Source organism: Acomys minous (genome assembly GCF_964271855.1).
Source record: "Acomys minous genome assembly, chromosome: 8".
In the NCBI taxonomy this organism is placed as follows: Eukaryota; Metazoa; Chordata; class Mammalia; order Rodentia; family Muridae; genus Acomys; species Acomys minous.
Genome location: NC_140489.1, coordinates 10,106,147 through 10,131,259, shown reverse-complemented (window position 1 = coordinate 10,131,259; position 25,113 = coordinate 10,106,147).

Here is a 25,113-nt window from a genome sequence, read left to right as displayed (position 1 = left end):
GCTTGGCCTCTCTCTGCCTACAGCTTTCTTCCTATTTCCTTGAGGATGAAGGTCCTCCAGGGATGAGAGTTCCTTTATCTCAGGTGGCTCTGAGTATGCAAAACTTATGGGGGTGTGGTGCAAACAGCCCTAAGGTCCCCAGTCATAAGGCCTCTGTGTGGCCCAGGAAGGGGACTCTTGTAAGGACGGCTTTGTAAGCACTTGGTTGGAAAGATCCACAGAGCAGCCCCATAACAATGGGCAAGCCTCTGAACTCCAGGAGTCACTCTCCATCCCCAAAGCTGAGAGCAACCAGATCTGGACTTATATCCATAGTTTCCAGGTGTATGAAAAGACCATTTGGCTCCTGGAGGGTGGTGGTGGATACAGAGAGGAGTCTTTCTGATTCCATAAGCATGTTTGCCTCCTGCCTATGGCAACTTTTCAGAAGTGGGATGGCACTCCCATACCCCTGGCTCTCTGCCTCTAGGCTACAGATCCCAGCCCAGAAACTCCACTCATGTGACCACCTGTGCCCCTTCTCTGGACAAGATTCCAAGAGCCAGGTGTGGCTTAGTCGTATCACTGACAGTCAGGAGGCCTCTATCCCTGGTGGAGCCTTGCTGGCCGCGCACACAGGCTGCTGCCACCAGCTCCTCTTCCTCCAAACCACTAGCTGGTTTTAGAGCCTGGGACGTCTGACATATTTTCCCCCACATTTGCTTCTCATTTCAAAGTACAAACCTGGCAAGAGACGCATGGATCCTGTCAGAGAAAGTTCCATGTTTTCTCCTCTGTCTGCCCCTCCCAAGTATCCCCCCTCCCTCCCAGGGCAGGATGGGTCTGAACAGAGCCACTCCTGGGTGGCTGCTACTGGCCACAGAGCTCCAGGCAGCGCCAGGCAGCCAAAGCGCTGGCAGCCCTCGGCTTCCAGTTGGTTTTGCCACAGAGTTTGTTGTGCAGAGAGGGCAATCTCAGGCCCCTTGCATTTCTGGACTGTGTGTTGACAGTGCCCACGAGTCACCCCATTTATCGTGGGAAGGGAGGGCACCACCCAGCCTTCTACCCTGTTTACTAGGCCTGGCGTACCTCTGAAGGTGGGACCTGCTTCTTCCCCTGACTGCTGCCTTGGCATCTCCTCACCGCTGCCTTCCCTACTGCCTTAATTCCAGTCCTTCCCAGAGCACCAGTGAAATCAGACCTTTAGGACCGAAGACAAACTTTATGTTTCCCACTCCAAGCAAAGGCAACAGAAAAAGGGGAATGGATGTGAGGGTCCCACACTCTGCTCGGAGCCTACAGGGCCAGCGAAGTTCCACCATGGGAAGAGCCCTCCTGACTGGCAGTGATGCCATCAAGGCACCCGTGGCCCTTGGGGTCTTGTCCAGAGGGGACAGAGGTGCAGATTGTCATAAGAATGGAGTTTCCGGGCTGGGGCCTGTAGCTTCCAGGTCTATATACAACCTGGGCGTCTCGAGCTGCTTGGCCTCACAGAGCCTCGGTTGTAACACCCCCACAAGACGCTCAGGACAATCCAATGGCAGAAATGCGCGATGTTCGGGATGATGTTGAGTTTCCTCCAAGCCTGGACCTGCTTCTCCCAGCTCTGATGGAATGGACATTTCCATCCAGTGAGGCTGCAGTGTCTCCCCACCTAGTAGGCTGGGAACACTGAGTTGAGCTGATTTTTTTTTGAGGGGGTGGTGGTTATCAATTTCTTGAGGGCATACAGCTATGGCCCAGCTAGGTCAACAGCAAGCAAGGGCCACTCTTTTGGGATGAGTCAAGGGTCCTCTGCTACCCAATCCCAGAGCCTCAGCCAGAACCAGCGATTCCAGGCCAGATGAGCAGCAGAGAGGAGAGGAAGAACCTCCTGCCTACTCTTAGCTAAGAGGCACGCCGCTCCCACACCCATACACTGAACCAAATCTCCAGGACGTGAGCCAAAGTGCTCTGCCTGAATCCAGAGTCTCATTTAGCCCTTAGCAAAGGCAGGGAAACTAAGGCTAGGCAATCAAGGAGCCACAGGCTGTGGCAAAGGGGCCCAGGCAACAGCAGACCCCACTGGCCAGCTGCTGGAGACAGCAGCAGGCTTCCTTCATAATTAAAGGTCAGACCCAATTGCCCAGGCAACAAAAAAGACACAGTGCGGTTCCTGACCTTTCTCAGCTAATAAGGAGAAATATTTGATGTCGTAAAACATTTCATTATGAAAGCGACCAGGAAAACCTATTCAGAGACACAGCCGACAGGCTGACAATTAGCACGCACACAGACCCAGACAGAGCTGACTGCTCGCCACCCCAGAGGAGCAGCTTCTGGGCAAGGACAATCCAGGCCTCAGGGCAGGAGTATGAAGTTCACATGCTCCTACAACCGTTTCACCCTGTTCTGCGTCTGTGGTGGCTGCTAGGTGGTTTGGGGGTTTGGTGGGTATACCTCACTGTGAGAATCTGAAGGGTTGGAGGACATGGTCGTGACTACAGTGGCATCTCAGGGAAGGCCATCTGGAGGAGAAGACAAGGTATAATCAAGGCTAGTTCCACAAGATGGAGTGGAGACAAGATTTTTCTAGAACCTTCTGGTTGCTAGGGCACCAGGTTGTGACCAGTGCTCTGCCCCTTTATCACTCATTGGAGCCCTTAGACATCTCTTAACATGAGACCTTGGGGATAAACAAGAAATGAAAGGTTATGGTTTAATAGTGATGAACTGACACGCCATGTTGACCAGGTGTTAACTGTACCGGGTAGTTCTTTCGTCATGTTGACCCCAGCTAGAGTCATCTGGGAAGAAGGAATGTCAGTGAAGGGGATATATCCATCAGATTGACCTGTAGGCAAATCTTTGGGGGCATTTTCTTAATTAAAGATTGATGTAAGAGGGTCTAGCCCACTGAAGATGGTTAACACCCTTGGCCAAGAGGTCCTAGGTAGTGCAAGAAAGTAGGGAGGAAGATGGAGAGCAAGCCAACAAGGGCTCCTCCAGGATCTCTGCTTCAGTTCCTGCCTCCAGGTTCCTGCTCAACATGAGTTCCTGTCTTGGACTGTAAGGTCTAAGCTGAAATAAACTTTTTCTTTCCCAAGTTGCTCTTGGCCATAGTGTTTATCACAGCAATAGGAAGAAACCTAAGACAGTCATAGAGTCAAATCCCTCTTCCCAGGGTCATGTACGGTGGAGCCTTCTCCCACCCATAGGTCCTTCTTGTTCCCACAGAGCTGTCTCTTCCTCCTTGACCGCTTCTTTCCACCTCTACCCAGTTTCCCAGCACCCCCAGGTCCTCATCCACTCCTTTGTAGGGCTGCAAGGCAAAGAGGGGCTGACTTCCTGGGTTGACAGAGTACAGCTATCCCAGGACAGCAAAGAAAGATGAACAAAGAAGTGAGTGGGCAAGGCCAGCTACAAGCAGGACAGTGCTGAGGTCCATGTGGCTTGGTAAGGATGGAATCCTTGTCCCAAAGGCCTTGAGATGACTGAGATGATCAGACTCCCCGTTGGCTGTGGAAACATTTCTGCATGTCCAGCTTGGGTACATGGAGTGACAGTCGGTGCCTCTGGGTCTCAGACACACGTTGGCTGGGAAGCCTGGAGCCATGGCCCTGGAACTGCATACATGGAGTCTCCACTGGCCCTTTGCTGGCATGCTGGGCCCAAGAAGGGCCTTTTCTTCCCAATGCCTTCCCCAGTGTGTCTGCCTAGCCAGGGAGGATGCTAGGGTTCCTCTACTCCATGGCTCATTCCTAGACATCCTTTGGAGACCTCAGATTCAGCATCCCCTTTCTTTAAGCCTACTCCCATAGCATCTCTCTGCAAGCCAAGCTCCTTGAATCGACCAGTGCCACTGTGGGCATTTGTATGTTTGTGTTCAGGGAGAATCAGAATCAAGTCCTTCTCAGCCCCTGGACCATACTCAGTGGCAAAGTCTAATAGGAAGCTCGGAAAGCTTCTCTCTCTCTCTCTCTCTCTCTCTCACACACACACACACACACACACACACACACACACACACACACACGCACACACACACCTGGAAGGCCCAGGTTGTTTGTTGAGTGAGTGGTACTCTCCCCACTATGAAACCCCAGGCTGACCATCGGCTGGAAAACACTGGTTATGGGGAGCAAAGGGTGCAGGCCTGATGGCTTCCAAATCCATGAACATAAAAAAGGTTCACCATCTTGAGCCTCAAGACAACTCCTCAAGTGTGTGACCTCCTCCTGTCTAAGCAGTGCAGCAAGCTGGGCAGCAAGTATTCACTGACTGTAAGTGTCATAGCTCCGCCCTCATAACAGTGATGGGGCCGAAGAAGAGATGCCTGCGTCCTGAGCACGCTGCCCTCACAGGTGCATTTTGGTCTTTACTGAAGGAGAAGGTTGGTTACCAAGGATTACACTTCTTTAAGGAGCCATTTGTGAGCTGGTGAGGCAGCCTCTCCAAGAGGAAGTGATTGAAACCAGGCAACAGAGTCCATGTCAGAGACAGCCCCCACTGCCCCTTACTAGGGGACCCACATGAAGCTGGAGCTGCCCATCAGCTATATCTGGTGGGGGGCGGGGCTAAGTCCAGTCCATACATGGTCCTTGGTTGGTGCTTTAGTCTTTGCAAGTCCCCCCCCCCCCCGGGCCCTGGTTAGTTGGCTCTGTTGATCTTCTTGTAGAGCTTCTGTCCCCTCTGGGTTCTCCTATCCTTCCCCCCACTTTTCCACAAGACTCCCTTGACACTTTTCCACTAGAGCCTGATGCAATCCACCTGGTGTGCTGAGGTGGGTTGGTAGGAGGGGGCTCCTCTTTTCTGAAGAGTAGGGAAGGTGGGGAGAAGGAAGGAGGGTGGGACTAGGGGGGGAGGAGGGAGGGAGGGAGGGAGGGAGCTATGGTCATGATGTAAAGTGGATTGATTGATTGATAATTAATTAATTAAAAAAGTGTTTGAGGCTCTTTTACGTTCTACTCCTTCACAGCAGAGGTAGAATAAAGTCAAAAGCCCTTGTCAGGGGAGGTTCCTTGCCTCCAGAGCTATGAGAAGGAAGCCTCTTTGGTTTGATTTAGTTTGGTTTATTTTGAAGCAGAGTCTCGTGTAGTCCAGGCTAGACTGGAATAGCGTATGTAGCTGAGGGATGAGCCTGAGTAACAGACCTTCCAGCTTCCTCCTGTTTGGAAGCCCCCTTGCCCTGTCCTTTCTCAGGAGTCAACTGCGAGAGGCTATGTAGGCTGCTGGAACATGGACGTTGGCTGTCGTGTGTGGACACTTTTGTGTCGCCATGACCATCTGCTGGGGGTTGAGTGAAACCCAGGTATTCCATCACTAGGGTAACCCAGTCAGGTTACCGCCCTCCTGTAAGGCAGTGGGGCACACTCTGGAGCTCAGAGAGCTGGCACCGCGCCATCCTCAAGCTACATAGCAAGTAGGGGCCAGAACTCAGTGCCCCTTCTTGGAATTCCTGCTCTTCCTAGCTGTGCCCCAGAGGCAGGCAGGCAGGCAGGCGGGGAGGTGGGGAGGCTTGTGTTTACAGCAAGCTCTCAGCACCCAGACAGCTTCTCCCCACCCCTAGATCTGGAGCAGGTCTGAGGCCCCAAACCTGCAGAAGATCTCCTCGGGAGTAGAGAGCCCAACAACCCTGTGATTAATTTTCCGGTCCTCATTAGTTCCTGGATTTCGCCCTCTCATTATGAGGCAGTGAGGCGGTGGGTGGTACGCAATGGGGCTGCGTGCCTGCCTGGCTCTGAGAGTGGTTACCAGAAGGCCTGGTACTGATAATTGCCTTTGCCCAGCCCCGGCTGGGCTCATTAGACGTAATGAAATCTAGGAGTCCAGGGCAGGAGAACTACAGGTTCCTCAGGGGACCGATGTGCAGGCAGGCGTTCTTTCTTCAGAGGAAAGTATCAAGGGAAGCCAGAGCTGTGGAGAGCCGTGTGGGGTCCGGGGCTCTGTCCACTCAGGGGCACAGGAGAGGGTAGACTCAGGTCAAGCTCTGGGGTTGGCAATGATACAGTTTGGGGCTTGGTTCCAGAACCTTCTTCTCAGAGTCCCTCTCATTTAACTTGAATGGGAAGGCTAGCCCTGACACCCCATCCCTGGTACTTCCTCTCAGCGATCCATGCCATGCTGTCTCCACCCACGGGCCCTACCTGCCCTGCCAGTGTTTCTGGGACTAAAGATACTTCCTGGCCTCAGTTTTTAGTTTTTACCCTTTCCTTGATCTCCATTTGTGCAAAGAGTCTTGTAGAACAAACATGGCTGCCTAATACCCCCAGGCAAGCCCAGAGTGTCCTAAGCGGCACCTTTAGTCCCCCAATGCCAGGTCTAGCCTTGGCTTTTGGCTCCCACAGCTCAGCCTCTGGTCACATGACTCCCCTCCTACTCTCATCTGTGACCTTTGCTCAGCTGTCTCTCTATGTCTGTAGTTTCCATGGCAAATGAGATGCTGGAACCTCTGCCTCCGCTCTCCCGTGTGTCACTCACTCACCTCACTAACGGCTGACCTAACCTTTTCTTCGCGGTGCTAATTTGGCCACACTCATGTCTCCCCCACCCCGAACAGATTCCTAATGAAGCCCAGCCTAGGCCTTGTACACTGTACAGTAGGCGCATCACAAAAGCACACTGGTCTGAACGGCAGTGCCTTTCTGGGCTGTCTCCCCTCATTTTTGTTCTATGGCTCCTGCCTGGACCAGCCTTGTCCTAAAAAGATTCCCAGAGTCCCTGAGTTCTCCAGTTTCAGGAGGAGGAGGAAGTCCCCCTTCCCACAAGAAGGGAGCCCAGGTGGAAAGGAGGTGTTAAGTGCTGAACCCTAGTGTCCTGCTACCCCCAGCCCTGCAACAAAATGGACTCGGAGAGGCTGGGAGCTGGCCCAGGACTGCCCACATCTTGATTCCAGCTCTGCTGGACTATAATGGTGGACCCCTCAGCTCACCACTGGGATCCTCCTGGGAACTTGGATAGGATGGACTCACTGCTTCCAGGTTTAGCGTGTGACTAGTTCTCTCCTGCTGTCACAAGCTGTCACACACAGTGCTTATGACTCTTCAGATGTATCACTTCGCAGAGCAGGAAGCAATGACTAAGCCACGTTTCACTGGCTCATGCAGAGAAATCAAGGGCTGTGACATTCTGAACACTCAGGGAAGACTCTTGCTGGTTTACAGAGAGGCCACTCATCCCTTAGCTCCTGCCTCCTCCCCATCCTCAAAGCCAGCCATGATCTATTGGATCCTCTGTCTGCTTGTAGCTCTCTACCATGGACACCCACGAGTCTATTGCATGCTTATGAAAATGTCTGCCTCTTATCTTGTAGACCATCGACATGTCTAATATGATTCTTTTCCCCTTCCTACAAGTGTCCCCAAGAGCATCACATCTCTTGAGTTTACCCCAACAGTTGGTGGAACCAGCTGCCCTTGATCTACTACCCAAGATGCATTGCTCCTGTATGAGGGGCCCTTCACTGCCTATTCCCAGGAATTTTCAAGGCCTTGCTCCTTGATGTTCCTGCACAGTTCTGTTGACTGGTGTGATCCCAGGACTGGTTGAGCCCTGGGTTGACCAGATAGACGTGTCATGACCCCTTATATAATGCACACTGGTCTGGCATAAGATGGCTGAGGCTAACTGAGTCCATAGGACTGGACCACATTTACAGAATTGTGCAATGGTGGAGCCATGGTCAATGGTCCCAGGTCCCAGCACATAGCCTATGGAGCCCCTGCCTCTTTCCCAAAGCCCTCAGCTGACACTGTGCTTTAAGGCATCACACTTTAGGAGGTTTCTGGGTTCTAAAAGTACACTCTTTCCCTCCACCATTTTGCTTTTGATAACTACAAGACAAAGTAGGGTCGCCCCTGCCCAGGCAACAGAAACAATTATGTGTCCTGCAGCAACAAGGACAAGTCTCTCCAGTTCCTGCCTCAATGGAAGCTGCTGAGGACAGAAAGCAATGGCTCTTACATTCAGGGCTCCATGTGTACCATGGGTATTCAGACGGGTCCAGGCCAAGCGAACAGTGTCTACATTCCAGTCCCTAGGCAGGAGCACAGTCATCCCTGAGTCACACTCTTAATCTAAATACCACAGGCTAATGCAGCCCTGCAGTGGTTTGAAGTCAAATGTCTCTCAAAATGACTAATATGCTTAAGCTTTGCCCATAGCTAGAGGTGCTGTTGTGGGAGATTATGAGAACTTTGAAGGGAAAGAGGGGGTGGGGGTGGGCTCTATCTCTCTTTCCCCTTCTCCTTTCCTCCCACCCTCTCTATTTCTCTCCCCCCCTTGCGCATGCACACACACACACACACACACACACACACACACACACACACACACATACACACACCACCACCACCACCACCACCACCACCACCACCATGGGCTGCCCAGATAACCTGCAGTCAAGTGAATACTTCATGAACTGCCTGCAACTTAGACCTACATGGCTTGGGGCAGGGGCTGACACATAATTACTCTTTCAGGAGTGAGGTTTAATAGGAGAAATGGTCTCAAGACTGTGATGGGCCTTTGGGATGGGAGAGTATTAGAAAGAAATGGTACAGTGGCCCTCACAGGGGAGGAGACACTTTCTTCTAACACCTGGAAGGGAACTTTGTTAGAAGGTGTGGTGACTTAGGGGATCCAGCATGCACTGCAGGCTGTACCCTACTCCAAGTTACTCCATGTTTATAAACAATGATTTTCTAGGCTGCATATTGTCCTAGAACATATAGTTTTACAAGTACTTTGACTCTGTTTTGAGGAAGAAGGGCAACTATGGCCATTGGATGGACTGAGAAATTGTGCCACCTGTCAGGTACCGTCCAGCAAATCTGGACTGATAAATGACTTATATTGGAGGTAGAAAAGGAACCAGGCTGTTTGGTTATTGGGAAGACTCGAAAGTGTCGGGACATAAAGAAAATTAAAATCATATAAGCCAGACCAGAACTAAGAACTTACCAGTTACACCAGAAAGAGGGACAAGTGTCACCCCTCACCCAAACCCCTAAAGCAATGGCCAACTAATAGATACGGCATGGTCCCATACCAACCTATCGCCGGGTGTGTGCTTGAAGGAATGAGGACTCCCCCACTTGGCTTGGTCCCCCTGCTGTTGATGCATCCTTCTTGGCTGCCGGTCCAGCCACCTGTTCCTCCAACTGGACCTGGACCTGATCTCCGTTTTCTGCTCCAGACCTTCACAGCTGAATCCTGCAGCTTCGCTCTCAGACCCAACTCCAGCAGCTCTCCCTCCCACACTGCTGTTTTAGCATCTTATCTATAGAGACAGTTTCTCACTTTCTCAGCTGCTCCTGGAGCTTCTTGAGCTCAGCTGTAGCCCCTTACTGTGTATACATTCTGTAAGCTCTATACATGCATAAGTATACAGATATATGTACTATGTCCTATGTGTTGAGCATTAAGACTGGAATAAAGAAGCTACACTCACCCCAGTCTGCTTCCCAAGGTAGGTGAGTTTTATGGCAAATTGCTGTCATTGGAACCACTAAACTTTATGAATTTATTGTTGCTCAATAAATTCTAACACCGGAGAGACACGACATATTTGCTTATGTTTCAGGCATGGCGTGCCCACAGCACTGATCTCACAAAGGACCAGAGTTCAGTTCCCGGCACTGTTAGAAATATGTTCAGGATTGCATGGAAGAGACCTCTAACCCCTCCAACTGAAGAAGTGTCTGCGTGAGGCAAACCTCAGTCTTGATCAGGAGGCTGTGCTCAGAAGAGGGAACACACCAGCAGGAATGTCACTTTATTATCGTTCTAATGCAGGTGATGAATGTGTCTTTTCCCCAATTTTTCATGATTGGCTAGTTTTAAAAGAATTGGTGGGAAAGAAAAGGAGGGAAAGGAGGAGGAGGAGAAAAGGAAGAAGAGGCCAGCCACTGTAGTCACTTAAGTACTTAGAATGCAGCAGGGCTTTTGTGTAAACACAAGTTTTTACCAGGTTGTAGGGAAAGAGTAAAACATTTGAGTAAAAGTCTTACAAGGTGGGGAAAATATAAATATTAAGTTCTTTCTCATAAACACAAGACGTTTTTCAGTGTTTGATAGAAAAGATGCATGTTTAATGTTTCTTACAGCACACACGGGACAGGCTCACAACCACCTGTGACAACAGCTCCAGGGGATCAGCCACCCTCTTCTGAACTCAAGGGTGGGGGGGTCACCTATACTCATATGCATGAAACCCCGCATGCACACGTAATTGTTTGTAAAATATAAAGAAATCTATTTTTATTACGTGATAGTGTAAAGGAAAAAGGAGCCAGCCACCGTGGGCAGGACAATGGAGCAGATAGAGGGAAGACCGGAGGAGCCTCATAGAAACCCCATGAAGGGAGAGTATGTAGTTTAAATAAACTAAGTTTAAATAAATTAAATTTAAATAAACTAAATTTAAGTGTCTTAGACACTGTTCTCTTGCTGTGAGGAGACTGTGACCAAGGCAACTTATAAGACAAAGCATTTAGTTGAACTGCTTGCTTACCGCCTCAGAGGGTGGGGTCATGGCAGGGAACCCACAGCAGGGACCCCCCAGGCAATGGCGCTAGAGCCATAGCTGAGAGCTTTAGCTCCAGATCTTCAGGCAGGAGGCAAAGAGAACGTGACAGCTGGTCCAACATGGGCTTTTTAGACCTCAGAACCCACGGCCAGTGACACATTTTCTTCAACCAGGACACGCCTCCTAGTCCTTCCTACACAGTCCACCAACAGGGAACCGAGCATTTAAAGATGTGATCCTCTGAGGGCCGTTCTCATTCAGAACACCACACTGCGTTTCGGGGGAGCAAGTGGGAAGTTGCACATGCATGATTTAGTTTAACATGGCTTACATGACAAAGTGTGGAGGAAGCAAATACTAGTTAGGACTGTATACTAGGGTCTGCTCTTAGAACGCAGCATATGGCTTCTTAAAGCTCTATCTCAAGGAGAGAAGTCACAAAGGTGTGCATGGCCCGATTTCTTCAGCCTGTGGGGTTTGTCTTCTTACAGGGAGCAGTGTCTTTTTTTTCCCCAAATATCTTTTATTTACTCATTTATACATTTTATGTATATGTATGTGAGCCAGCTGATGCGGTTGTTGAGAAATGAACTCAGGTCCTGGTGACCAGTGTCAAAAAGGGATAGGCCATGCTCTAACAGAAGCCAGGAGCTGAAACAAGTCCTTGACCCCTTTAGTTGTTTCTGTTGCATAGCTGATCGCAGTCTTGATCAAAATGACACTTCTTTCCAAATAGTCCATTTCCTGCTAATGTCAGAGCCCATGGATACTCCTTGGCTTCTTCAGTGTTGAGTGAGCTGCTGGCAGCCCACCTGGCTCCATCTTGGCTCTCCCTGCCTTTGCTCTACCACAGACGGACACATCCTTTCTCCAGTATCCACGCTCGCCCAGATGGTAGGTGTCATGGTGCTGTCTGTTCCCCATCAACATGCTTACCTAACTATAATTTTGGAAAGATTACTTTGGCCCAGTAGCCATGGCAACCAACTAAGCAGAAAAATGCAGAGGAATCTAGGTCTTTGATAATAATGATGAGGCTATTGACAAATCCTAGAAGAAAGAGGGAAGGGAGGCTCACAGGACAGACCCTCACCCAGGACTGCAGCCTTTACTTCTCCCAGACTGTCACCCACGATGGGGTGGGACTTTGCAGTGATGCAGCTGTTTGTGGGGTCACCCATGCTCTTTAAGTAACCTCCAACAGACTCCCTGGTTCCCAGCTGAACCTTGGTGGAATCATTACCTGGTTTGTTGTTGGCATCCTGTCTGGTTTGAATCAATGTTTGTTCCTATCTCCCCAGGAAAAGTTAATGCAACAAGTACTAAATGTGTAGGCCGTAGAGATGGTGAGAGCTGGCTGCAGTCATCTGCAGAGTTCCTCCACTGTTAGACCATGGGCAGGTGTCTCAAGGCCTGCCTCCTGCGTCTTGACTTCCTCCTCTGTATAATGGGTCAGATAACCTGCCCATCGGAGCCTTTACAGGGACTGATTGGATAAGGCAGACAGAGGAGGGCTGGCACTTAGTGGGAACTTGGCATTTGGCAACTGACACCTGCCTATAAAGCGGGTACTCGGCAGGTAACCAGTAATACTCACTTTTGCAAAGAACTTAAGGAAGAAAGGGATTTTGGACACAACTCCAGAGGGCATGGCAGAGTGGCTCAGTCAGGGCAGCAGGAGTCTGTGGCAGAGACTGAGAGAGAGATGAGGCAGAGGTGAGGAAACACAGGCTAGCTATAGCCTTCAAGAACCTGCCCTTTATGACACTGACATACTCCCACCAACTAGGACCCACCTCTTAGGGCTCCCCAGTCTCCAAAAATACCACCATTAATTGGGGGCCAAAGGAGCCTGAAACCACCACAGTGCACAGGTGGTTTCAGGGCCACTCCTAGGCATGCTTGTCCCAGTGAAGCTATTTTTCACAGTCTCCATTAAGATTTCCCACCCCACTTTTTTTTATTTTACACATTAAGCGATTCATGCTGTACGAATTCATCTTTTAGAAACATGTATATACAGGGTTTCTACTGTTCATAGCTCTGTGCAACTCTGTACCTCTCACTGAGGTCTAATTCCCGAACCTCTCATCATCTTCAGATGCTCCTCACTTATAAGCAGCCTCACAACCTTCTTCCCTCAGCCCCAACTCTTCGTTCCTTATGTCTATGAGGCTTCCTACCCTGCACATTTCACACAAGTGGCTTTGCTCAGTGGTTTCCCTCAGTGTTCCCAGGATCCATCTGTGCTTCCTCCTACGTCAGAGAACCACAGTCATTCCTTTTAACAGCTGGGTAATAATCCATCACGTGGTCATTGTATATTTTGTACATTGAGGGACATTTGATCTTTTCCTACTTCTTGGCTATTGTGTGCTCACAATGGTTCTGCTAAGAACATTTGAGCTCAACATGTTTTTGGTTGAGTATATTCTTATGACATTATTGACTCTTGTGCCAGCTCTATGTCTAAATCTTTACAGATCAGCCAGGCTATTTTCCAAAGAAACTGTGCCTTTAAGAATGTATTGCATTTATCTGTGTATTTATATGAGCTGGGGTGTGCATGTCATAGTGCATGTGTGGAGGCCAGAGGAATACATGAAAGGGTTGTGTCTCTCCTTCCATCATGTGTGTTGTTGGAATTGAACCCAGGTCCTTGGGCTTGGCAGCAAGCACTTATAAGCAGTGAGTCATCTTGCTGTCCCAAAGCTGCATCCTTTTATTTTCTTAGCAGTCTTATATGAGGATTCTAATGTCTCCACATGCTTACCCAAACTAGCTGTTTCATGCAATTATTTCTGCCTTGTCTTTATAATGGCCCTGGAGGGTGTGAAAGGCTTCCTCATGACCCTGTGGTGTGCATTTTCTTAAGCATGTAAGTGACAGAATGTTTTTCTGTGCGCACAGCCCAGCTATGTCAAATAGCTCCTTTGGAAAAAGGCCTGTGCAAACTATGATTTGCACTCTTTTTAACTGAGTTAACTTTTATGTGTATGTGTGTAGTGTGAGTGTACACATGTATATGCGTGCGGTCCACATTACATTTTGAGACAGGATCTCTCAGGCTTATCCACTGGCTTGACTAACTTAAGGAATCCACCTGTCTCAGCCTTCCCACCAGCACTAGAGGTGTGTGTGTGTGTGTGTGTGTGTGTGTGTGTGTGTGCGCGCGCGCATGCGCGCGCGCGCTCGTGTGCATGAGCATGTGCATGTGTGCACACATCCACACATGCCTTTCATGTGGGTGCTGGGGATCTGAACCCAGGTTCTCATCCCCACATGTAGGCCCTTCAACAACAGAACCATCTTGTTGTAACCTCAGTTGTCTTCTTTCTTCTTCTTCTTCTTCTTCTTCTTCTTCTTCTTCTTCTTTTTCCTATTTAAAATCACTTTCTCAAGACAGGATAGACATACAAAGGCTACTCACATAGCATCCACAACTTGATGTGAACTTGGAGAATTATACACCCAGGAAAGTCTCACCACGGTCTACATAGTAAAGACATTCGTCACCCCTGAAAGCTTCCTCGTGCCTTATTACTGTTTGCGCGGATGCATGTGATACAAACACAACATAGACTAGTACTGTTTTAGCATGGATGGTAGGAACAGTTTTCTAGAACAGATTTGTCTTGCTGCATTCTGCGATTTGAATGATGCTCCCTGTTTTGTATGCTTCGCTGCGCTTCACACTTCAGAGTCATCGCATGGCTGCTGCTGCAGGTGACACAGCCTGGACTGCATTAGGGATGCCCAGATGGCTGGACATTGTGTTCATTATTCTCAGTGTTTCATCAGGCTTCCAGCTAAAAGGGAATTTCTGGTGGCTTGGCACGCACGGAGAATGACTGGGAAGGGTGTGTGTTGAGATCAGCAGTGGGTCAGTGGGCTAAGTGAAATGACTGCTCTCCAACTGGGCAGCATTGTCTAGTTGGCTGGGAGCCTGAATAGGACAAAGTGGTCAGCATGGATAAGCCCAGAGGGCAGTGTGCTAAGTGAAGTAAGGCAGATGCAGAGCAACAAAGATGCTGCAATAGACAGAATTAATGGGATAGGTGGTAGCCGTGAGCAGGGAGACTGATTTGAGAAATTGGTTCCCCAGCTACAGAGGCTGAGTTTTTCTTTTCTGAAGCAAGGCATCCTTCTCCTCATCGTCCTCAGTCAGAACATCAGATTCTCCAGCCTTTGACTTAGGGACGCCATCCATCTGGACCCTGGCATCTCAGAGCTTCAGTCCTACCTAATTCTTTTTGCCTGGATTCCTAGCACTTCACTGAATAGAAGCAATGAGGGTGGGTGTCCTTGCCAACCTCCACATCTTAGAGGAAAAGCCCCAGTTTCTCACTGCTGAACATGGAATTAACAGAAAGGTTTTCATACGTGGCCTTTATGGTGTTGAGATAAGTCCTTCCCACACCCAACACGCTGAGAATTCTTATCATAAAAGAGTGTGACATTGTGTCCTGTTGAGGCAATTTTGTGACTCATTCTTTATTCAGTTCACATATTTGTCCTGTGGATTGATTGGCATATGTAACCATATGAAGCAGCTGGGGTAAAACCCACCTAGTCCCGATGTATAATGCTCTCAAGGTGCAATTGCATTCAGCTTGCTAAGACTGTATTGGGGGCTTTTGTATGTGTGTACATCAGACATACTGCTTTATAATTTCCCTTTCTTGTGTCTTTGTCAGGTTTGGGGGTCAGGGTGACACTGGTCTTGTAAAATGACTTTGGAAGTGTCCCTTCATCTGCTTTTGGAAAGAGTCTAAATAGGCATGACATTTACTCTTTAACTCTTCTTTAAATGTTTGGTTGTAACAAATTCATTTGTGCCAAGCTCTGGTCCCAGGCTTTTCTTTGTCTATGTGTGCTGTGGGAGTGGGGTGGTTGGGGTCTTATTTACTAATTGAATTTCCTTATCCGTCATCAGCCTTTTCAGGCTTTTTGTTTTTCTCTTAACTCCATGTTAGCAGATTGTATATTTCCTAGGAGTTCTTTCAGTCCAGATAACAGTGTTTGTTAGCATATAATCTCCTATAAGAATCCCTTATGGGAGACTGAGGATTCCAAGATGGCAGCATCTATCACACACTGTATCTGATCTACTGCACAGAGAACAGGGACTTGACAGGGAAACCACAGACTGAAAGAACTGGAGAGCACTAGGTGAGTGAGGTCCTGCACAGTGCAGACCACAGGCAGGCCTGGCCCCAAGTCAACCAACAGCCCACGGAGGATGGGAGACCAATCCCCAGATGCTGATATGGAACCCACCCACAAATTGCAGGTGGGCTCTACAACCCAAACTCAGTATATAGGACAGTGAAACACCAGAGCTCCTGGCCTAGGGATCTCTCAGGGAAATGGGTGGGTCTGTCTTCAAACCACCCCACCCTCCCTGCGCCAGTCTACAGAAATCCCCAGTGGCCACATGGAAGCCCAGGAGGCTGTGAACATGTTACCACCCCACCACAGTGGTGTGGTCTGAACACAACCAGACAGGAACCTAGCTACAGGACGAAGTGGTTCCTGCCTGCACAATTGGGCAAATAGAATCCTGCCTAGCCAGGCTACATGGCACAGCAGGGTCTCCCATGCTCTTGGGAGAGGCTGGGCAACCCTGAGGGGTCAGGACAGAAAACAAAACAGTGGCCCCAAGGCAACAGGACTGAACCACCAAAGTTGCGCTATATAAATGTGTCCAGGCAGGAGCCTAACTACCAGCCACAGTGGTCTGTGCCTACACAATTGGGCAGATAAAACCTGGCCTAACCAGGCTCCACAGCCTAGCAGGGTCTCCCACGCTCTTGGGAGAGGCTGGACAACCCTGAGGGGTCAAGACAGAAAACAAAACAACAGCCACAACTCAGTGGGACTGAACTGCCTCAGTAGTGGGATCTGAGTGGGACCAGACAGAAGCTTACCTCTGCCAACCCAGTTGGAAGTCTAAGATATAGAGTAAAATCTCCTGGAGTGGAAACCAGGTCACCTGCCTGTTCCAGGGAAGAATTCCCTGTTCCCCACAGGCAAGGGCACTTGACTTATAATCATTCACTAACTATCCACTCTAAAGATCAGTGAAGGATGCCAAAGCTACCTCCCAACATCAGAGACAACAAGATGACTAAAGGCCAGTGTAAGAATGCAAACAACAAGAACCAAAACAATTTGGCATCTCCAGATCCCAGCTATCCTAGAGAAAGCAACCCTGAGATATCAAACACAACCTCAAATCCTTAGTAATGAAGATGATAATGGAAGAAAGGAATAAAATATGTAAACAAGTACAGGAGGACGCAGCCAAACAGATTGAAGATAGAAAAGAGGCCTATAGAAAGGCACTGAAAGAAATTCATGAAAATACAAACAATCAGATGAAGGAAGTCAATAAAACAGTTCAAGATCTGAAGATGAAAATGGAAACAGTGATAAAGGCACAGACAGAAGAAAGATGAGAACAAGAGACCTTAGAGAGGAAAGCAAGCAACACAAAGGTGAGCTTCTCAAATAGAATCCAAGAAATGGAGGAACAAATGGAGGACTAGAAGATACAATCGTAGAACTTGAAACAACCATTAAAGAAAATGCTAAATCTGAAAAATTCCTGACACAAAACATCCAAGAAATCCAGGACACCATGAAAAGATGAAACCTGAGGATAATAGGCATTGAGGAAAGAGAAAGTGCCCTACTGCAAGGCTCAGGAAATATCTTCAACAAAATCATAGAAGAAAAATCCCTCAATTTAAAGAAAAATTGAAAATATAAAGGAAATGGACAATTTTCTTGATTGATAATACTTTCCAAAGTTGAATCAAGATCAGAAAAGTGAATTAAATAGTTCTATTTCTCCTACAGAAATAGAAGCAGTCATCAAAAGGCTCTCAACCGAAAAAAAGCCCAGGGACAGATGGTTTCAGAGCAGAATTCTACCAGACCTTCAAAGAAGAGCTAATACCAATACTTTTTAAACTACTCCACAAGATGGAAATGGATGGAACATTATCAAACTCATTATGAGGCCACAGTCACCTTGATACCTAAACCTCACAATGACCAAACAAAGAAAGAATTTCAGGCCAATTTTCCTTATGAACATTGATGCAAAAATACTCAATAAAATACTCACAAACCAAATCCAAGAACACATCAAAGATATCATTTATCATGACCAAGTAGGGTTCATCCCAGGCATGTAAGGATAGTTCAATATATAGAAATCCATCAATTTAATCCACCATATAAACAAACTGAAAGAATAAAACCACATGATCATCTCCTTACATGCAGAAAAAGCATTTGACAAGATCCAATACCCATTCATGTTTAAAGTTTTGGAGAAATGAGGGATATAATGCACATACCTAAACATAATAAAGGCTACACACAGCAAGCCAATAGTCAACATCAAATTAAATGGAGAGATACTCAAGGAAATTCCTTTAAAACTGGGGACCAGGCAAGGCTACCCTCTTTCTCCATATCTCTTCAATATAGTTCTTGAGTTCTAGCCAGAGAAATAAAATAGCAAAAGGAGATCAAAGGGATACAAATGGGAAAGGAGGAAGTCAAATTATCCCTATTTGCAGATGATATGATAGTGTACATAAGTGACCCCCCCAAATTCCACCAGAGAACTCCTACAGTTGATAAACACCTTCAGCAAAATGGCTGGATACAAAATTAACTCAAAAAAGTCAGTAGCCTTCCTATATGCAAATGACAATCATGCAAAGGAAAAAAATTTGATAAACTACACAATAGCTACAAAAGTTATAAAATATCTAGGAGTAACTCTAACCAAGCAAGTGAAGGACCTGTTTGAAAAAAACTTCAAATTTCTAAAGAACGAGACTGAAGATGACATCAGAAGATAGAAGATAGAAGATCCTTGTTCATGGATCAAGATAATTAACATAGTAAAATGGCCATCTTACCAAAAGCAATTTACAGATTCAATGCAATTCCTATCAAAATGCCTACACAATTTTTTAAAGACATTGAAAGATCTATATGGAAAAACAAAAAACCCAGAATAGCTAAAACAATCCTGTACAATAAAAGATCCTCCAGAAGAATCTCCATACCTGATCTCAAGCTGTACTACAGAGCAACAGTGATTAAAACAGCATGGTATTGGCATAGCAATAGGCTGGTTGATCAATGGAATTGAATCAAAGACCCAGAAATGAATCCACACAAATATGGTCACTTGATTTTTGACAAAGAAGCCAAATCTATTCAATGGAAAAAGGACAGCATCTTCAACAAATGGTGCTGGTCTAACTGGATGTCTACATGTAGAAAAATGCAATTAGACCCGTATTTATTACTATGCACAAAACTCAAGACCTCAACATAAAACCAGTTAGAAAAAAAGCGGGGAAGAGCCTGGAACACACTGGCACAGGAGACAACTTCCTGCACAGAACACCAACAGCCCAGGCCTTAAGGTCAACAATTAATAAATGGGACCTCATGAGGCTGAGAAGCTTCTATAAGGCAGAAGGCACTATCAACAGAACAAAGTCACAGCCTACAGACTTGGAAAAGATCTTCACCAACTCTACATCTGACAAAGTATATAAAGAAATATATATATATATATATATATATATATATATATATATATATACAAAATACATAAATATATAAAATATATAAAGAACTCATGAAATTAATTACCATCAAACTGAATAATCCAATTAAGAAATGAGGCTCAGAATTAAAGAGAGAATTCTCAATAGAGGAATATCAAATGGCTGAGAAACACTTTTAAAATGCTCAATGTCCTTAGTCATCAGAGAAATGCAAATCAAAACAACTCTGAGATTCCATCTTACACCCATCAGAATGGCTAAGATAAAAAAACTCAAGTGACAGCACATGCTGGCAAGGATGTGGAGAAAGGGGAACACTCCTTCATTGCTGGTGGGAGTGCAAACTAGTACAACCACATTGGAAATCTATCTGGCACTTTCTCAGAAAACTGGGAATAGGGCTTCCTCAAGACCCAGCTATTCCACTCCTTGGAATATACCCAGAAGATGTTTCTCCATACAACAAGGACATATGCTCAACTATGTTCATAGCAGCCTTATTCATAATATCCAGAACTAGGAAACAACCTAAATGTCCCTCAGTTGAAGAATGGATAAAGAAACTGCGGTACATTTACACTATTTAATACTACTCAGCTATTAAAAACAAGGAAATCCCAAAATTTGTGGACAAATGGATGGAACTAGAAATGATCATACTGAGTGAGTTAACCCAGAAGCAGAAAGACTCAAATGGTGTATACTCAGTTATAATTGTGCACTAGCCCAAAAGGCATGTCCCATGAAAGTCTTCACTTTCCAGGAGATTGGGATAGATGTGAGGACATCCTATTGGGACCATGGGTGAGAGAAGTATGGGAAAATAGAAGGACCCAGAGGGTCCTAGAAACCTACAAAAAGAACATCATGACAGGCGGATCTGGACCCAGAGTGGTCTGCTCAAAATACTGCACCAACCAAGGACAATACATGCAGTAAACATTGAACCTCTACTTAGATCAAGGTTAGGTTATTGGATGGACAGGACATTCCCCACAGTTATGTGAAGAGTGGGGACTGACTCTGACATGAACCCTGGTGCCCCATATTTGACCACTTCCCTGTGGTGGGGATGATGGTGGCACTCAGAGAAAGGATAAGCAGTGTACTAAGATAAGACTTGATAGATAGTCTATGACCATATAGTGGGGGAGGAGGTCGCTCTCAGTCATAGACCTTGGAGAGGGGAATAGGATGAAAGTGGGAGGGAGGGAGGAATGGGTGGATACAAATGAGGGTAAACAATTGGATGTAATCTGAATAAATTAATTGAATTTAAAAAAGAATCCCTTATGGTCTTTATATGGCCTGAGCATCTGATACAGTGTCCCCCTCCCTTTCTGATTTCATCTAATATACCTGTTCTCTCCCTTTTTTTCTCTCAATCTAATGGTCTGGCAGTGTTCTGATTTCCAAACTCCAGCTTTTAACATCTTTGACTCTTCTGTCATTTTTCTTCCCTCTTTATTTCTGCGGTAATCCCTATGTCTTCTTTCCTGCTAGGGTAGCGTTTAGTTTGTTCTCTCCTTCATCCAGGTATGAGGTTAGGTTATTGGATGGAGCCTTTTTTCCCTTTGAGATGCACGCATGCATCACTGTGGACCTCGCGCTCCTCCTGGCTTTCTGTTGCAGCGTGTAGCTTCTAGGATATTGTGTTTTCAGAGAGTTTTCTAATTTCCATTTCAATTTTTTTGGCCTCATTGTTATTCAAGAGTGTGCTGTTTAGCTTCAATGTATTTGTGATTGTTTTCATGTTCCCGTTGTCGCGGATTCTGACTTCATTCCATTGTGGTTAGCTTAAAAAAAAAAAAAAAAAAGAACCTGGACTCCTTCCCACCATGTTGGGTTTGTTCAGACATCTTTGGTGACCCAGAATGTGATGTAATGCGGAGTATGTCCCACATGGCTGAAGGAATGGGAACTAAAGGTCATGGCGGCTCTGGGCCTCTCTGCTAGCACTGCTCGGTCTGTAACGTTCGCCAATCTGCTGTTTCTCTGTTGGCTTTCTGTCTGGACCGTTGTGGAAATAGGGTGTTAAAACCTTCCACGGCTGTCAGGCACTGTCCATTGCTCTCTTTGGATCACCTCTGTTTGCTTGATACATCCAGGTGGCTTGACCATCACATCTCTTCTCATTTTGTTTCTGATTCTGTGATAAAAACGCCCTGATCAGAAGCTGCCATCTGAGATGGTGACAGGTAGCCATTGCTTTTATCTGTGCCAGGCAGGGAGGGCCGCCATCTTAGCCAGTTTGCAATTTCCAGGGAACAAATCTTAAACTTCTCTGGTTAAATTTACTCATATACATTGTTTTTTTGTGGGAGGAGGGCTCTACTGCAAATGGAAAATTGCTTAATTTTCAGTGTGTTCAAAATTAATGTTTACATTATTCTTTTACCCTGCTACCTTGCTGAACTCATTTATTAGGTCTGTATGTGACAATTCATATACACACATTTGTACATGCATGTATGCCTGTAACTGGAATCTTCCACATATAGGATCATGTAACATGTGGATTGGAATATAGTTAATAAAACACTCTATACCTATTTCTTGCTTACTGTGACTACCACAGGAGTAGGAAGGGTGGGCCAGTCTCACCTCCCTCCTGGCCACAGCAAGAAGGCTTTTGTTCATCATGATTTAAGCCATGGGGTTTTCATGGCAATTTATTAGCTTGAGGAATATGCTTCTGTCTCAAGTCAACACTATGAAAAGAAATTACGAATGAGTGTTTGACTACATCCCGTTCTGTGTTGTGTCTCTTGTGGGGACTGTGTGTTTAAGTCTTTATTCCGTTAACAGGATGTATTATAGTGATCAACTTTTGGATTTCAAAACAAATTGCGTTCTGTGGATAAATCTCACTTTGTCTTAGCAGATGAGCCTTTTGTACACTGTTGGATTGATTTACTGGAGTTTGCGGAGGACTTTTAGCTACAATATTATTCTGTCATGATGTCTTTGGTTTTGGTATCATAGTAACACAGAAAATAAGTTGGAAGATGTTTTCATTTCCTCCTCTTCCTCCACTCCTGCTCTTCTTCCTCAGAAGATTTTGTAGCTGGTGGATATTAAAGCTTCTTTAAGTAATTTTGTAAATGCACCAGCAAAGCTATCAGGTTCCTGAGATTTATTTGTTTTTGTGTATCCAGTGTTCTATCTGCATATACACCTGCAGGCCAGAAGAGGGCATCAGATTAAACTGTAGATGGTTGTGAACCACTATGTGGTTGCTGGGAATCGAACTCAGGACCTCTGAGAGAGCAGACAGTGCTCTTAACCACTGAGCCATCTCACCAGACCCCTGATAAAATTATTAATATTAGTAATGCAGTAATTTGTCTTTAAATAGGTCTATTCAGATTTTCTATTTCTTCTCAAGTCAGTTTCAGTAGCTTACATCTTTTTAGCATTTTAGACATTTCATTTAGATTATCGAACATTTTTTGGCATGCAGTTGTCTATTGTATTACCTCATTTTTTTTTTTGGAAATTATAAGTTTTTCTCTAAAGATCAATTTGTGTGTGTGTGTGTGTGTGTGTGTGTGTGTGTGTGCGCGCGCACATGAGTGCAGTGCCTACAGTAGCCAGAATAAAGCTTCCTCACATGCATGTGCATGCACATATATGCATTTCCAAACACATGTAAATATGCATGCCCATGAACATGCACACACACACACACACACAGTCAAATACATATGCCAAAAACCCAAAAATGTTTTCAGAACTTTGAAAAGTACCTATGGATATGTGATTCCCCAACATTTCCTTTAAGCCTTTGACTACCCTTTTGTTTTCCGAAATTGTTACCAACTCTCTAGGCATCTATAGAGTTAAGTATATCCCAGGGAAAATGCCACTTTAAACCAAAAGAACCTTAGGTTGGGTCACATGAGGGCTGCTTTCAAGTGGGGTCTTCCTAAAGTTAACGCAGCAGGTAAATGCTCTCATAATGAGGTTTTGGATAAACTCTGCCCATTCCCATGCAGGCATTGCCAGCCAGCTAGCGTTCACTGTGGACATGAGGGTTGGTTGTCAAGGATACCACAGAGTGGGAGAGAGGGACATGGGAATAAAGTGAGTTAAGATGCTGCAGAGTCTCGCCCTATCTGAGGCAGCGGGGGAGGGAGAAGCCTTTTCCTCAGGGATGGGGTCCTTGGGGGGCCCCCTCATTCCAGTCCTATACATATAGCAGCACTAAATGAACTCAGTGGATTGGGGGCAGGATCAGGAGGGAAAAGTGGCAATCAGGTGGGGAGAACTTGGAAGGGAAGAGATGAGTGTGGAAAAATGATATGCGTGTATGATAAATGCTTAATTTTTTAAAGTTTGGTATCAAGAGTCAATTAGTCATTTTCTTGAATAAAATTTTTTAGAGCAGATAGCAAACTTTCAGTCACTTTCTAGAATTCAAAAGTTGCTGATGCTGCTAATTTTTGAAGGGTGTGGTATATGTGTTTATACACAGCCATACTGTGTGTACATATATGTGGCTATGTACACACACACACACAGACAAGTGTGCACACTCAGAGGTTGACATCAGGTATCTTCCTCTCACTCTCACTTTAACTCTCACTTTACTCTTTGAGGCAGGGTCTCTCTGAACCTGGGTTCACTGGTTCTCCCACACTGGCTGGCCAGCGGACTCCTGGGATCACCTTGTCTCTACCTCTCCAGCATTGAGTTACAGGCCACGCTAACAAGACTAGCATTTGTATGGGTGCATGGATCTGAACTTGGGTCCGCACGCTACGAGATAAGCAGTTTACCAAAGAGTGGGCCCTGTCCTGGTCATTGCTGTCAGCGTTCTTGGAGAGAAGACCTCTGGTCCTTGTGGCTCTTGCTTCGCCAGCTCTACCACGCTGCCTCTGGCAGCTCCTTCCCGTTCTCAGGGAGGAGACCCTGGGAAGGCCTAAGGCACAGCCCACTGGATGACCCGAGGCAACTTCTTAGATTCCTGTTTGTTTCTTTTTTCTACAGCAGTGAAAAGAGATGTTCCACAGACAGGGTCTCCAAGGGCTCCCTGGCCTCGAATACCCTGGCTCTGTGCCTTGCCTGGAGGCATCTGGAAAACAGCAAATCTGTGTGTTCTCAGCATCCCCTAAAGCAACAACTTTCAAGCTTCTTTCCCACAGCCTAGGTAGAAATGAGAGAACATTCCAGGAACCTAGGTAGACACATGTATTTAAATGCACTACACTACATTCGGGGTGAGGATTCCAGCAAACTGCACACATAGCAGGGACGCTCTCTGGTCCTCCTATCTTGTCTGCCCCCCTCCCTGCTCGCCCTCTTCCAAGTAAATAGGGAGCTCCTTCCCTGTTGAGAGCAGAGCCTGATGACTTGGGTTCAATATACAATTTACTGTTAGGCTAGTTCCAGGAGATCTCACGCCCTCTTTTGGCCCGTGCAGGTACTACATGCCTGGGGTACACAGCCATACATGCAGGAGAAATACCCACACACATAAAATAATTTAAAATGAAACAAAGTGAATAGGTCACTTGCTGCTCGTAGGCCACTACAATGGCTCCATGAGGCACCAGGCATCATCCCCTTCAGCTTCTACAAACTGAAGACCCATGCAGAGCCGGGGGGGGGGGGGAGCCTGAACTCAATTGGGGGCTCAGAATGATGGGTCATTAGGAACAAGGTTGGTTTGGGGGTCTAGAGAGAACAGATACTGGAGCATTGGGAACATGGCTCACTGGTGTCCCTGGGGCTCTAAGCAGGAGCCCTGTCAGGGCAGATGAAAAGACTGTGCCTGCCCCTTAAGTCTGAGCATTAAAATCCTAGCATGCAGTGTGAAGGCTTTAGAAAACTGCAGTGTTAGGAAGTGATTGGACCACAAGGGTGGGGCCCTGGTTTCGGGAGTGATGTCCTAGTAAGGAAACCTGTGAGGTGTCTCTGTTGGTCCTTCACCTACTCCCTTATGACTCATGCACTTCTACTGTGTGAGAACACACCAAGAACACTTGCACCATTCTCCTTTAAGTTCATATATACATA